Source organism: Scyliorhinus canicula, chromosome 11 (assembly GCF_902713615.1).
Source record: "Scyliorhinus canicula chromosome 11, sScyCan1.1, whole genome shotgun sequence".
NCBI classification, from domain to species: domain Eukaryota; kingdom Metazoa; phylum Chordata; class Chondrichthyes; order Carcharhiniformes; family Scyliorhinidae; genus Scyliorhinus; species Scyliorhinus canicula.
In genome coordinates this window covers 165,913,725-165,930,038 of record NC_052156.1, presented here as the reverse complement: position 1 = coordinate 165,930,038, position 16,314 = coordinate 165,913,725, and the positions used below count along the sequence as shown (strand labels likewise).

At 50.1% G+C, this 16,314-nt stretch overlaps 1 protein-coding gene across 3 annotated transcripts in view; it reads left to right on the top strand.

Moving 5' to 3' along the window:
* fam107b (family with sequence similarity 107 member B) overlaps window positions 1-16,314 on the top strand; it is a 194,400-nt gene that overhangs the window by 43,375 nt on the left and 134,711 nt on the right. The window contains exon 1 of one of the 3 annotated variants that reach the window (XM_038811954.1): window positions 11,882-12,097. The exons of the other annotated variants lie outside the window; for them this stretch is intronic. The gene's annotated coding sequence lies outside the window, so the exon portion shown is untranslated. Of the gene's footprint in view, window positions 1-11,881; window positions 12,098-16,314 lie in introns of those variants that run through there. 3 annotated transcript variants of the gene reach the window in all.

Below are 16,314 nucleotides of genomic sequence, written 5' to 3'. Positions count from 1 at the left end.
TTAGAATCACTCCTTGCATATGTATATAGTTCAACGCTGAACAGCGGACGTGATTTAGCCACCTCATTGCACCCGGCCTGGATCTGGGCACACCGTTAAATAGCAGGAAAGGCAAAAATCGAAATTTGCACCGGGCGCGAATCAGTTTGCTATTTAACCAGCCCGCTCCGATGGTGAGTTCCGGATCACACCCAAATATGGTGTGCATATCACTGACCCCAATTAGCAACAATTTCCATCTCATTAGCAAGATTGAAGTTGAATATAACTGCCTTGATGGTTGTGGTCTGATTGTGCACGAATGAAATGGGTGTGCTCCAGGCCAGTTCGAGTACAGAATAAGCAGCACACAGTGGAATGGCTTAGCACAGGGCTAAATCGCTGGCTTTCAAAGCAGACCAAGGCAGGCCAGCAGCACGGTTCAATTCCCATACCTGCCTCCCTAAACAGGCATGGCGACTAGGGGCTTTTCACAGTAACTTCATTTGAAACCTACTTGTGACAATAAACGATTTTCATTTCATTTCATGGGAATTATCCGACTCCCCAGCCAAAAATCACGCAGGTGCCGTTTGTGATGATATGCATAAAGCAATTCTGTAGGTAATATTGTACATGACCTCTGACCACTAGGTGGCAGTGTGAACCCACCACGTGACCCTGTGTCTGGGGAGTTGGGAGTAAGCCGTGTTGGAAGATAGACACATTTTGCAGTAGCTCTATAATAGTTTGTGTTAGTATTTTATTATTTTGTTTATCCTAGTTATCTTTATCATGCAGTTTTTCCATAATAGATGATTTAAACTAGATGTTCTGTACTGCATCATTCATATCGGTCAGTCTACAGAACTCCTTTTTAAAAACATGAAGCTGATGCAATGGCTGCTGAGGGGAATTGAAGAGGGAAGTAGACATTCCCATTTTCGGGCATGCAGCTCAAGGACACCTTTCCGAAGCTACAACCCACAAGTGCATCTGTGAGGAATGCTGGGGCAGCAGATTATATCAGCTTTGAGTTGAACCAGGCCTACCAAGATGCCCCGGCTGCAGGATTCTCCGCCATTGCTGGGATGCCCCAGGTCCAGGAGGCAATAGCTGGCACCGATGTCACCTTGTGCGCACCAGGGCATCGAGAGTGTCCTTCCATAACAGGAAGGGGGTTCCACTCCCTGAATGTTCAACTCATGTGCCACCACCACCTCCGTATCATACATGGGTATACACACTTCCCAAGGGAGCGTGCTGACTGTTACATCCTGGGACACTCGGCGATACCCGTTATCTTCCAGGGCAACCCCAGGTTGATGGTCTGGCTCTTGGGGGGATAGGCATAACCGCGGAGGTCCTAATAACACCAGTGTGGAGGCTGGAGACTGAGGTGGAGACCTGATATAATGAGGTCCATTTTGCCACCCGGAGGACCAGGGAGGCCCTCGAATCATAGGTTGAGGCTATGTCCATCAACTCAACCCCCTCCCCCCCCCCCATTCTCCTCATTCCTTCCCTCCCATTTCCCTCCTTCCCTCCCAATCCACTCCTTCCCACTGATTTGGGGGTGTTTGATCTGGGTGGGGAGCAGGGGGAGGGGGGAGCAGAGGGTAACAGGGTGTGGGGGTGGGGAGCGGGGGGAGGGGGGAGCAGAGGGTAACAGGGTGTGGGGGTGGGGAGCGGGGGGAGGGGGGAGCAGAGGGTAACAGGGTGTGAGGGTGGGGAGCGGGGGGAGGGGGGAGCAGAGGGTAACAGGGTGTGGGGGTGGGGAGCGGGGGGAGGGGGGAGCAGAGGGTAACAGGGTGTGGGGGTGGGGAGCGGGGGGAGGGGGGAGCAGAGGGTAACAGGGTGTGGGGGTGGGGAGCGGGGGGGAGGGGGGAGCAGAGGGTAACAGGGTGTGGGGGTGGGGAGCGGGGGGAGGGGGGAGCAGAGGGTAACAGGGTGTGGGGGTGGGGAGCGGGGGGAGGGGCGAGCAGAGGGTAACAGGGTGTGGGGGTGGGGATCAGGGGGAGGGGGGAGCAGAGGGTAACAGGGTGTGGGGGTGTAGGCCAGCCCACTGTGAAGATTAATGAGGCTCGACCTATATCAGATGTGACATGGTCTAATTGTGAACATTTGACATTTCCATTCCTCCTGGCTACAGATAGTGCGGGGACAAAGAGAGTGCATTGTGAGCCTCACGCTTGATGGATCAGTGTGACCTATGATAAGTAGCACGTATGGGCACCGCACCTGGACATGGGCCTGTGCTGGCGTGTGCCAGGGTGTGCTGAGGATTTGGAAGAAGATCAGATGTGGGGAGAGTGCAAGGTGTCAGCCAGTGATTTGTGGAGGGGAGATTTGAAGGGTGGCAGGTGGAGCTGATGCCAGGAGAGAGGCAGTAACTTACCCTGGCAGCTCAGTGGGGGTCGCTGGTCTCTTTCCGACATTGGATATTGGTCCTCCTGGTCACGCTGCCCGCACTGACAGCTGCTGCCACTGCCTCCCAGGCGGTATTGGTGACCCTGCTGCTGGTCCTCTGATACTCTCGGGGGAACAGGATGGGCTGGATTCTCTGATCCTGAGGCTAAGTGTTGACGGCGTCATAAACACTGTCGTGTTTTACGAGGACGTCAAACGGCCCCCAGGATGAGTGATCCTGTGCCCTACAGGGGGCCAGCATGGCACAAACAGGCCCTACAGGGGGCCAGCATGGCACAAACAGGCCCTACAGGGGGCCAGCATGGCACAAACAGGCGCTGCAGGGGGCCTGCATGGCACAAACAGGCGCTGCAGGGGGCCTGCATGGCACAAACAGGCCCTACAGGGGGCCAGCATGGCACAAACAGGCGCTGTAGGTCTGCGCATGCGTGCTACGGACGTCGCAAATTTGCACATGTGCGATATCACTGGCGTGAACTCGTGCATGCGCACTAGTTTCCTTCTACGCGCCGGCCCCAACGCAACATGGTGGAGAGCTAGAGGGGCCTGGCACGGAGGAACAACGGCCCCCACCAGGAGAGGCCGGCCCGCCGATTGGTTGGCCCCGATCGCGGGTCAGGCCACGGTGGAGGCCGCCCCCAGAGTCGGAACCCCCCTCCCCCCTCCACCAGGCCGCCCCCGGAGTCGGAACCCCCCTCCCCCCTCCACCAGGCCGCCCCCAGAGTCGGAACCCCCCTCCCCCCTCCACCAGGCCGCCCCCAGAGTCGGAACCCCCCTCCCCCCTCCACCAGGCCGCCCCCGGAGTCGGAACCCCCCTCCCCCCTCCACCAGGCCGCCCCCAGAGTCGGAACCCCCCTCCCCCCTCCACCAGGCCGCCCCCGGAGTCGGAACCCCCCTCCCCCCTCCACCAGGCCGCCCCCGCAGGATGAACGCCGAGGTACCGCCAGGCAGGACCACATGGGAACGACGCGGGACTCAGCCTGTCTCGGCGGTCACTCAGCCCATCATGCACGGAGAATCACCGGACCGACATCGGAGCAGCGTCGCTGCCCGAATCGCCCCCCCCCCCCCCCCCCCCCCCCCGGTGATTCTGTGACCCAGCCCGGGGTCAGAGAATCCCGCCCGATGTCCCTCCTCGCCTCTACAGCATCCAGAAGCCTGGACAGGTCGACATCGTGGGGAGCAGCTCTGCTCGCTGCCCTGCTTGTGTGTTGTCTGGGAGTGAGTGGTGAGGCCGAGTTTAAAAGCAGCTCCCTCTGGTTAGTGGCGAGAAGCTGAGGTGCGAGTCTGACGAATCAGACGGTGAGACAGCCAGTAATGACGAGAAGCTCGTGGGGGCTTGCTTTTGGCACTAAGCGCTGTTAACTATGGGCCGTGATCTCACCAACGCGGTCATCCTGAAAGACCCACAAATTGTGTCCAAATTGACACTTAGAAATGTTTCCATTAAATTGTGCCCAACATTTATATCATTTACCAGTTACTGACATTGCCACAATCTTTAACATGTCATTTATTCAACACATTTTGTGAGCTGCTAAAACTGGTTCAGAATTTCCGATTTGAACCAAGACCACAGCAGCAGTATTTTCACAGACCAGGCTGCTGGACTGAACAAAGTTCACTGTTAACATATAGAAACATAGAACATACCATGCAAAAGGAGGCCATTCGGCCCATTGAGTTTGCACCAACCCACTTAAGCCCTCACTTCCACCCTATCCCCATATTCCAATAACCCCTCCTAACCTTTTTGGTCACTAAGGGCAATTTATCATGGACAATCCACCTCACCTGCATGTCTTTGGACTGTGGGAGGAAATCGGAGCACCCGGAGGAAACCCACGCAGACACGGGGAGAACGTGCAGACTCCACACAGACAGTGACCCAGCGGGGAATCGAACCTGGGACCCTGGCGCTGTGAAGCCACAGTGCTAGCCACCTGTGCTACTGTGATGCCCTATATGCTGCCAGGGAATAAAGATCATGTTGAAAAGTATCACTGGAGTGGTTGTTTCCACGAGGAAGGGCAAGTTGGGTTCAGTGAATAGCAACCTCCAAACGTCAGAACATTGAATACAGGAGTTGGGACGTCTTGTTGAAGTTGTACAAGACATTAGTAAGGCCACACTTGGAATACTGTGTTCAGTTCTGGCCACCCTATTATAGAAAGGATATTATTAAACTAGAAAGAGATTTACTAGGATGCTACCGGGACTTGATGTTTTGAGTTATACGGGGAGGCTGGATAGACTGGGACCTTTTCCTAGAGCATAGGAGGTTTAGGGATGATCTTCTAGAGGTCTATAAAAAGGTAGACAGCCAACATCTTTTCTCAAAGGTAGGAGAGTCTAAAACTGGAGAGCATAGATTTAAGGTGAGAGGGGAGAGATACAAAAGGGTCCAGAGAGGCAATTTTTTCACACACAGGGTGGTGGGTATTTGGAATGAGCTGCCAGAGGCAGTAGTAGAGGCGGGTACAATTTTGTCTTTTAAAAAGCATTTAGACAATTATTTGGGTAAAATGGGTACAGAGGGATATGGGTCAAAAGCGGCCAATTGGGACTAGTTTAGGGTAAAAACTGGGCGGCATGGACAAGTTGGGCCGGAGGGCCTGTTTCATGCTGTAAACCTTTACGACTCTAAATGAGCCTCTCATAATATCCCCTTGCTGGGGACACCAAACTGCCCAAAACCATCATCTAAGAATGTAGAGATTCTCTTGTGTTTCAGTTCAGACTTCCAATTATCTCATATAAAAAAACTTGCATTTGTCCAACATCTTTCACAACCCCTGGTCGGCCCAAAGCACATTCCAGCCTATCGAGTACTTTTGAAGTGTCGCCATTGTTGTTCAGCAGGAATCACAGCAGTCAATGTGCACAGTAGGATCCCACAAACAGCAGTATGACAATGGTCACATTGTCTGTTTTGTAATGTTATTTGCAGGACAAATATTGACGAGGACATTGAGATTAATTTCCCCACGTTTCTTCAAAATAGTGCTGCGGAATCCTTAACCTCTCCCTGAGAGGGCAAACGGAACCTTGGTTCATCGGAAAGACAGCACTGATTGGCAGCAGGCGGGACTTTCATCTGTCACCAGGAGGAAGCTCCATCTTGGGGAGTTGCCAGCCAATCAGATTGGCCAGCAGCTCTCCAGCCCCTCCAGGTACAGCGCTGCACTGGCTGGAAGAGGCAGTGCAGCAACATGCTTGGGACTCAGTATTGAGACATGGAGGCCAGGTAAATGGTCGGGGTCCCAGGAAGGGGAGGATAAAGGACACCTGGAGGGTAGTGAGGAGGAGGGTGATTGGGGTCCCTGGGATAGGTTATGGGGTGGTGGGGGGGGGGGGGGGGCAGGGAGAGGACATCCGGAGATCCCCAAGCCTTCATGGAAGTCAGAAGGGGGCTTCTGATGGAGGCAGCAGCCCCCCCCCCCCACCCCACCATCTCTTTCTTACCTGAGATGTTGGTTTTTAAATGTTTCTATTCTCCTGATCTGTTGTCCACCCACCTAAACATTGAGACCGGACGAGAATAGGCCCTAAGGTACCATAAATTAGGATAAGGGTGCCCCCCTCTCCCCAAGGCCATACCCACCCATATTAAAATTGCTTCCAGGTTAGGGCAGGTGGGATCCCGCAGCAAATCCATCCATTCAGTTTCACACTTCCCCCCATCTCAAAACCTGCCAGAGATTTGGGGGAGTGGGGGCGGGGTGGGGAGCATAAAATTCAGGCTCTGAAGTGGGACTTGACACGTTCAGGGGCAGGATTTCTCCCAACTGAAGCATAGGTGATATAATATAACTGCGGATATACTTCAGAATGTTTCAAGATAAATGAGGCCCAGCCTGTTCATCCTCTATTGTTAGGTTTATTATTCAAATTCCAGAATCCTGCCTACTTTTCTGAAAAGTACAAATCGGTGAACTTTTTACCTAGCTAAAATAAATCTTTGAGCGACCAAATGGAAAAGGAGTTGAAAAAGTAGTTTTGATAGATGTTTTAAAACAATTTTGTCGATAATTATATCACATCTGGTTTAGCACACTGGGCTAAATCGCTGGCTTTTAAAGCAGACCAAGGCAGGCCAGAAGCACGGTTCGATTCCTGTACCAGCCTCCCCGAACAGGTTCCGGAATGTGGCGACTAGGGGCTTTTCACAGTAACTTCATTTGAAGCCTACTCGTGACAATAAGCAATTTTCATTTTCATTTCATTTCTTGCCAGAATATCATTTAATACCGGACAATGCAAAGTGAAAACCAACCTGCCTTAAAAGAGTTTTGCCCACTGTTAGAGAGCAAGCCACAGCTCTGGGGAAAGTTTGTAGAGTGCAACATCCTGTAGTCTCCAGTCCATTGGATATCCATTAGCCAGAATATGAATTTCACTAACATTTGCGTATTCAAGAAATTCAAAGTCAGTACAAAATTTCTGAATTTCTTTCTTCACCATGCTTGTGCAAGCAAGGTTCTAATCTTTAAGTTAACTGACAATTCGAGACAAGTGCCCTTGTAAATTCAGCATTGCATTCCTTCTGAACACTTTACAATGCAAGTTGGTTGTGAAATGGACAATCAAATGATGCAGGCCCGTGATCGTCCGAAATTTCCCTTCACCGAACGGTGCGTTTCCAAATGTTATACTCCATTCTTTCAACATATTTTGCAGTAATGTTCCGGGCAATGATGCAATGTGCGATGGTATCAGAACAGGAAGTTGCAGCTGTGCCTTCACCTAACATGTGGAAACTGAGATAGTACCAGCTTCTGAAACTCAAACCGTTGCCCATGCAGGAGTTGGGGGTCAGACAAAGTGCCTCCCTTCTACCCTGATAAATTTACAAAACAGGCTACGTGTACATGATCATCTGTGTTATTTCAGCCACAGCCATGCTAAAGAATAAAATTGGCCCTGTGCCAATATGAATATTAAATCACACAACTTGATATTGAATCATAAAGATTAGGGTATAAAATTAATTAGATGATTAGTATACTGTTTTAGTTTATTTCTCAAATACTTGTTTTCCCTGGAAGTGGAGGGAATAAGCAGTATCCGATTGGCAGGTCACACTCCCTTTGCGCATGTGCTGTGTGTGTCGGCCTCCATTGTGGAATTTGTATCAAAATATAAATAGTGACTTACAACTTCAATCTGTTCCTCACTCGTGTGAAGGGTTTGGGAAGTTTACAAGCAGGACATTTGGACAGGAACCGAAGGGTATTTTGAACGGGAGAAAAGTCCATGGTCTAAGAGGGAGGGTTTTGAAGGCAGGTTTGGATTTTGTTTGGAAAGGAACTCCAGCAAAATGAGAAAGATGAGCCCCCAGTGGGGAAGTGGAGGAAATGGGAAGCCGGCAATGATTTCAGAGTTGGGGAGAAGCTGGGCAGAGGAGGGAATGTAAAGATAGAATATTCCAGTACTTCTTTTCCAAGACTTGACCACACAAGGACAACAAGAACAATCTACATTTATGCAGCACTTTTCGTGACCTCAGGATGTCCAAAAGTGCTTCACAGCCAATGAAGTACTTTGTGGAGTGGTCCCTGTTGTGAAGAGGAATGTGGCAGCTCAGCATCCTCCTACACGCAGCAAAGTGGTATAATGGCCAGATAATCTACTTTTGTGATGTTGACTGAGGGATAAATATTGGTCAGGATACGAAGATTGGGGGATTGCGGGGGATGGGTGTGAGGGAGCTGGGGGTGGCGGGGGGGGGGGGGGGGGCAGCAACTTCACTGATTTTCTTCAAAATAGTGCCATGGGAACTTTTACATCATCCAACTGAATGGGCTGATTGGGCCTCCTTTTAAAGTCTCATCTGACAGTGCAGCCCACCCTCAGCTCTGCCCTTTCAACGGGATAGCCTACCCTCAGCTCTGACCCTCTGACAGTGCAGCACTCCCTCAGCACTGACCCTCTGACAGTGCAGCACTCCCTCAATACTGACCCTCTGACAGTGCAGCACTCCCTCAGCACTGACCCTATGACAGTGCAGCGCTCCCTCAGTACTGACCCTCTGACAGTGCAGCACTCCCTCAGTACTGACCCTCTGACAGTGCAGCTCTCCCTCAATACTGACCCTCTGACAGTGCAGCACTCCCTCAGCACTGACCCTATGACAGTGCAGCGCTCCCTCAGTACTGACCCTCTGACAGTGCAGCACTCCCTCAGTACTGACCCTCTGACAGTGCGGCACTCCCTCAGTACTGACCCTCTGACAGTGCAGCACTCCCTCAGCACTGACCCTCTGACAGTGCAGCACTCCCTCAATACTGACCCTCTGACAGTGCAGCACTCCCTCAGCACTGACCCTATGACAGTGCAGCGCTCCCTCAGTACTGACCCTCTGACAGTGCAGCACTCCCTCAGTACTGACCCTCTGACAGTGCAGCTCTCCCTCAATACTGACCCTCTGACAGTGCGGCACTCCCTCAGTACTGACCCTCTGACAGTGCGGCACTCCCTCAGCACTGACCGTCTGACAGTACAGCGCTCCCTCAGTACTGACCCTCTGACAGTGCGGCACTCCCTCAGTACTGACCCTCTGACAGTGCGGCACTCCCTCAGTACTGACCCTCTGACAGTGCGGCACTCCCTCAGTACTGACCCTCTGACAGTGCGGCACTCCCTCAGTACTGACCCTCTGACAGTGCAGCACTCCCTCAGTACTGACCCTCTGACAGTGCAGCACTCCCTCAGTACTGACCCTCTGACAGTGCGGCACTCCCTCGGTACTGACCCTCTGACAGTGCGGCACTCCCTCAGTACTGACCCTCTGACAGTGCAGCACTCCCTCAGCACTGACCCTCTGACAGTGCAGCACTCCCTCAGTACTAACCCTCTGACAGTGCGGCACTCCCTCAGTACTGACCCTCTGACAGTGCAGCACTCCCTCAGTACTGACCCTCTGACAGTGCAGCACTCCCTCAGTACTGACCCTCTGACAGTGCAGCGCTCCCTCAGTACTGATCCTCTGACAGTGCAACACTCCCTCAGTACTGACCCTCTGACAGTGCAGCGCTCCCTCAGTACTGACCCTCTGACAGTGCAGCACTCCCTCAGTACTGACCCTCTGACAGTGCAGCGCTCCCTCAGTACTGACCCTCCGACAGTGCAGCACTCCCTCAGTACTGACCCTCTGACAGTGCAGCACTCCCTCAGTACTGACCCTCTGACAGTGCAGCGCTCCCTCAGTACTGACCCTCTGACAGTGCGGCACTCCCTCAGTACTGACCCTCTGACAGTGCTGCACTCCCTCAGTACTGACCCTCTGACAGTGCGGCACTCCCTCAGTACTGACCCTCTGACAGTGCGGCACTCCCTCAGTACTGACCCTCTGACAGTGCAGCACTCCCTCAGCACTGACCCTCTGACAGTGCAGCACTCCCTCAGTACTGACCCTCTGACAGTGCAGCACTCCCTCAGTACTGACCCTCTGACAGTGCAGCACTCCCTCAGTACTGACCCTCCCACAGTGCGGCGCTCCCTCAGTACTGACCCTCTGACAGTGCGGCACTCCCTCAGTACTGACCCTCTGACAGTGCGGCACTCCCTCAGTACTGACCCTCTGACAGTGCAGCACTCCCTCAGTACTGACCCTCTGACAGTGCGGCACTCCCTCAGTACTGACCCTCTGACAGTGCAGCACTCCCTCAGTACTGACCCTCTGACAGTGCAGCACTCCCTCAGTACTGACCCTCTGACAGTGCGGCACTCCCTCAGTACTGATCCTCTGACAGTGCAGCATCCCCTCAGTACTGACCCTCTGACAGTGCAGCAATTCCTCAGTACTGACCCTCTGACAGTGCAGCACTCCCTCAGTACTGACCCTCTGACAGTGCAGCACTCCCTCAGTACTGACCCTCTGACAGTGCAGCACTCCCTCAGTACTGTCCCTCTGACAGTGCAGCATTCCCTCAGTACTGACCCTCTGACAGTGCAACACTCCCTCAGTACTGACCCTCTGACAGTGCGGCACTCCCTCAGTACCTACTGAAATTCTGCCCTTGACTTTGTTCTGTAATCTTTTCTCACGGAGGAAGTCAGAATGCTGTAACTGATCCATGACCAGCAAGAGGCAGTATTTTGAAGAAAAGGAACATCGGGAACACAAACATTTCATTACAGCAGTTTTATCCTTGAGGTGGCATGAAAACACAAACAGGACCTGTGAGCCCAGGGAATAGCTCACAGGATACATTAGAAAGCAGAAGCAAGTGGCCACTGCTGAGATCTGTTAGGCCCAATCTTTTTATTCTGGTTGTGAATGTACTGACCATTCATACAGATTAGCATTGAGGGGGGTTCACATTGGTGGCTTTCACAGACTACCTAACACAAGGCCAGGGAATGTCACATGATTGGAATGGGAAAGTTGCAAACACAGCACTTTTGTCTGCCCGTCATCAAAGTTAGTTATTTCTAGTCTTCAAATCCAATTTGCAGCAGAAAAAACATGTGAGGATTTGGAAGACAGAGAGCTAGCTCATATCAAAAAGCTGTTCTGCAACGTAGATCATCATAAAGTGATACAACACAGAAGGCGGTCACTTGGCGGATTATGCCCATACCAACTCCTAATGGCGCTGTCTGATTAATATACCACTCCCTGGTTTTCCTCCCATTGCTCTGTAAATCTAGCTAGCAGCATTAAACTCAGAGACATTCTGATATACGAATTGCCATGCAGTCGGATTGTGGTTGGCATACAATTTACACGTGAGTGATCTTTAAAACATAGCCTCTATAGATATACTTAAAAGTGGAAGATGTCGACGGCTTTTGTATTTAATTATTAATGAATTTGGACATATTTACCCTCCTAATTTCCCTTGCTTACCAATGGTTAAAGTAGAGAGAAAAAATAACCTGATGAGATCTAAGGGTTAACATGAATGTATTCTTTTATTAATGCCACAGTCCTGAGCTACAAGAATATTCAAATAGTGACTCCAATATTATGAAGCCCTGGAGTTGGGAGTTTTAAAACGGATATTATGTGTGCAGCTGATGCGTAAATATTGTCCAAGAGCCCAGGGAAATAAACATATTGTAGATGCTTTATGTTGTAGAGAGCTTCGTAGAGGGGAGTTACTAACTGTGCTAGGAGTCTCTTCGCATTGACCCTTAGATGGCATTGTTCACTGTCAGGACAGTCTTAATCAAATACAAATAAAATTACATTGCAATCTCTACTGGCCAGAAATCATATTTTTACAGAAACACCCAGCTAGCCCCAGATACCTCCTTCTCTATCTATCAGCAGAGTAATCTTTAATCCACTGCCTTTAATTTCACCTCAGGGACTCACACACACACAAATAATCTTGATTTCCTCTTACAATCTGAATTAAATTTGAGAGGGAGGAAAGGAAAGCTACAGGGAGGAGCCAGGATGAGGGCGGTCTAGCCAAGTGAAATACTGTTTGACACTGGGGCCCCACGTGACCCAGCCTGCTATGGCAATCAACGTTTTCAAAGCTCTCTGCCCTGGTCTTTCAACAGCACCAGAGTAGTGAACTGTAGGCACGCCTCAGTCTGCACAGTCTTCATGACAAAGCGAGGAGGGGGGAGAGCTGCCTGCTAGTCTACCCTGAGGGACAAACCGAGAGAGAGAGAGAGAGACCACTGTCTACCACTCCATCCACACGGAAAGCTCGTTTTGTTCCATAAGGTACTGTGAGGCAGTTTGTGTTCAAACAAAGACCCAGAGAGCTGTGTGAATGAGTTCCACACTCTGCATGAGCATTTTGTTCCTGTTATTGAAAAAAAATACTTGAGCTAGTCATCTTTTTAATAGCCTCCCACTTGTCTGTTCATGTACGTACTGTATTTGTGTGCAGCCTGTTCCAACATACAGATAGAAATGTGAACAGACGCACAATGGACCACTTCTGAGCAGAATTCAGTTCAGTGTCTGTGTGAGAGACTGCCTCACGACACAGCATATGTTGTATGTGACAGCTTTAAACAGTATCGGGTTTTAAATGATTGTTACTGATGATTTTGTCTCTCTTTTTAAAAATCTTCCCTCGCAGGCAGGCTGTGTTTGAAACAATGCAACTCAGGTTGTTGTCTAATGCAGTGAAGGAATAATTCAAAACTGATGATCCATTAGTAGGATCCATTTGATAATGTGATTCCCCCCCCCCCCCCCCCCCTCCTCCCCTCCAGTTCAATCCAATGAATCATTCTTTCAATCAGATTTTCAAATGTGCTTTTGGGAACTTCCTGTGACCCAGAGTAGGTTTGTCGACAATGGGTGAAAGCTTGTTCTGTATATTTTGGGTGAGTGTTGACAGCCTCAGTATGAGTTGGTCCTGCAGACTGTGACACTCTGCATTGTAAAGTGGGGCAACTGTAAACTGCAGGTCAGCAGCATCAGGGATTCATGTGAATGTAAAACTGTGACGTGGATTCCCTCCTTTTTATTCTGCGATGGGGGTTGTTCACTGGATTCCTGCCGGGCTGTCCTCGGAAGGGGCACCACGTAAATGGGAAAGATTGAATGCAGGACGCAGCTGTCTTCTCTGCCATTGCTTTTGTGTAGCTTCTCGAAGAAATGTAAGGCTGAGGATCACGCAAAACAATTGGGATTTTTCACAATTTTACTTTGATTGTAATGTTCTGAAGGAGACAGTTTATTGTCAGGTCAACAAGCAAACTATTTTGTCTGTAACAATTTAGAGGAAAAGATAATTGGGGCCACATAACACAGGAATGAAATGAAATGAAATGAAAATCGCTTATTGTCACGAGTAGGCTTCAATGAAGTTACTGTGAAAAGCTCCTAGTCGCCACATTCCGGCGCCTGTCCGGGGAGGCCGGTACGGGAATCGAACCGTGCTGCTGGCAAGCCAGCGATTTAGCTCAGTGAGCTAAACCAGCCCCTGGAATTTGTGTGTGTACAAAAAATGATGTGTTTCTGTAGATTGGTGGGTAGATATAGTGTAGTATTGGGTCGTACAAACTGACCCCTACCCAATGATGATTCAAGTGATCTCAGTAGCTATGGCCTCTTTGAAAGATTGAAAGATAGTCTGTTGAAAACTCACTGGTAAATGTGACATGTGCTACATTACTGAGTCATACAGATTAGGAAAGTACCACGTGCTTCTCCTCTGATCTGTATTCAATTATAGCACTTCCAAGCTCACAATGATGGTCATCTCTTTTTCTCTCTCACAAACCCGCTCTCTCTCTCTCTAACTCAAGCCTCCAACAGGACTGAATCCTCACTCTCCCTTCAATTCCAGCCTCACTTTTTCAGCCTCCACTTTGCTGATCCTCCAAGCTCTATCCTATCTACATTCCAACTCGCTGCTCCACCCTATTCATCACAAACTCCTGCTCTCCTATCTTCCATTGTTCTCCAGCAACGTCTGTCATCTTCTGTAGACGGGCCAATACGAATGATGCACTACAAAACATCTAGTTCAAATAATTTATTATGAAAGGACTGCGTGGTAAAGATAACCGGAACAAATAAAATGACAAATTACTGCCGCTAACTATTATAGAGCTACTGCAAAATATGTCTATCCACCAACACAACTTACTCCCAACTGCCCAGACACAGGGTCACGTGGCGGGTTTACACTGCCACCTGGTGGTCGGAGGTCGTGTATAATATTATCTACAGAATTGCTTTATGCGTATCACCACAACATCCTCGAGTCCCCCAGAGTTTGCACACTCCTGTGTTATTCCCCGGCATAAATCAGCTCGACCCACATTGTGAATCTACCTCATCCTTTAGGCAAGGAGTGGGGGGGGGGGGGGGGGGGGGGGGGGATTGAGGGGAGTGAGGGTGGGTGAGGCAGGGACAATAGGAGAAAATTGGTGATGATTAAAAAAAAAAATTAAAGTACCCAATTTTCTTTTCCAATGAAGGGGAAATTTAGCGTGGCCAATCCACCTACCCTGCACATCGTTTTGGGTCGTGGGGCTGAGACCCACCCAGACACAGGAAGAATGGACAAACTCCACAAGTTCCGGGCCGGAATTGAACCCGGGTCCTGAGCGCCGTGAAGCAGCAGTGCTAACCACTGTGCCACCGTGCCACCCCATAATGATGATAATATTCTAACTTTCTTATAACCTGTTTCACATACAATAGGGCCGTTGTAGCAATATTTATTTACTGAGTGCCTTCTGATTGCCAGTCACACTGTTGTATATTACAATGCATCTTTAAAGTGTAAATTCGTTTAAAATGGTTCATGGTTGAGGCAAGTGTGTGTTGAAAAATACCTCAACAGTTCCCAGCTCCTGTGTGTGTGTGTGTGTGTGAGAGAGAGAGAGATTTATGCTGTAATTTGCCAAACTGTCAGGCCTAGTCATTCTCCTTAAAAGGACAAATGTAAAATAATAAATCAGACTAACAGCGGATGGGATATGGGAAGGTGGAAGCTGGAGGTGATTAAGGGGGGAGCAGTAATTGATCTGACCAATTGATTTGTTTGGTTCCAGGTACCATTCCACTGGTGTGTTGGTGGGGAAAGTGTACGATTATTGTACAAACTGCTGAGAAAAATCCACAGATTTAAAAGGCAGAAATGATTGGGGATTGGAAAGGTCAGGGCTCTCTAAGTGCTGTGGTGAGCAGAGCAATATGCAAGGTTTCTGTCGAGGCTGCAGATTCAATTGGAAGCAGCAAAGTCTCCTGTCGGGAGCCATTTTGGCTAAATGGCTGACAACATTTATTCCAGTGAAATGTGTATCTCTTGTAGTTTTTCTCCGATAGTTCTAACTTTGCTTTTGCAATAATACCTGCTGTATTTTTGCGAACTGTGCAGCTGAAGATCACAGTTTCAAGTTGGAAGTGTGAGGTGATCTCCAAGTTAATTGTGTATTTGTTGTCTACAAAGCATTTTAATCATTAGGTGGGTTTTTCCAATCCCCACCCCCCCCCCCCCCCCCCCCCCCCCCCCCACCTATTGGTGCACGAAGACAGACTTTTGTCTGCTTCCAAAGCTAGTAATTCCCCGGAGCAGGTGGCTAGTCTGTCGCCAGGGGCTTAAAGCTTGAAGGATGTCATTCCACATTAAGCGTGGGTGGCCAAGAGTCTCTCCCACTCTTATGGTCAGCCATTGTTGTGTTGCAAGTGTTTGCGCGTTGACACTCCACCTGTTAGAGTCTTCGGGGTGCTCCGTTGCAGAGGGATCTGGGTGTCGTCATTCACGAGGCATAGAAAATTAGCAACCAGGTGCAGCCGATAAGAAAGAAAGCGAATGGAATGTTGGCATTTATAGGGAAAGGAATTGAGTATAAAGGAAAGGAAATGTTGCTGCAACTGTACAAAGTATTGGTGAGGCTGCACCTGGAGTATTGGTCACGGTTTTGGTTCCCTTATTTGAGGAAAGATGTAGTGGCATTGGAGGCAGTTCTGATTGATTCCAGAGACGAGGAGCTTGTTGTATGAGGAGAGGTTGAACGGTTTAGGCCGATACTCTCTAGAGTTTAGAAGAATGAGGGGAGATTAAATTGAGGTATACAAGATGATAAAAGATATGGGGCCGGATTCTCCCATTTCCAGGCTATGTCCTGATGCCGGCGTGGGAACGGTGGCGTTTTGCGACCGAATATTTGGCGCAAAATGGCCACTGATTCTCCGTTTGGCTGGCGGGCTAGCAGGAAGGCAGCGTCGGGCACCCAGCTCTAGCTGCCAATATGGCCAGAGAATTGCCGGGTCCGTGGCCGCGTATACACATGGCGGCAGCCTGCAGCGACCGCACCGTGCCACATGGCGGAGTCCGCTTGTGACCCCGGTCTGTGAAATAGTGCCCCCCCCTTTTGCCAGCTCGCGATCCCCGGACCACCTCAACAGTGCCCCCAGCACCTACCAAAGTCCCCTTGCCCGTGGATCGGACCCTCCCCCGACTGTGGCGG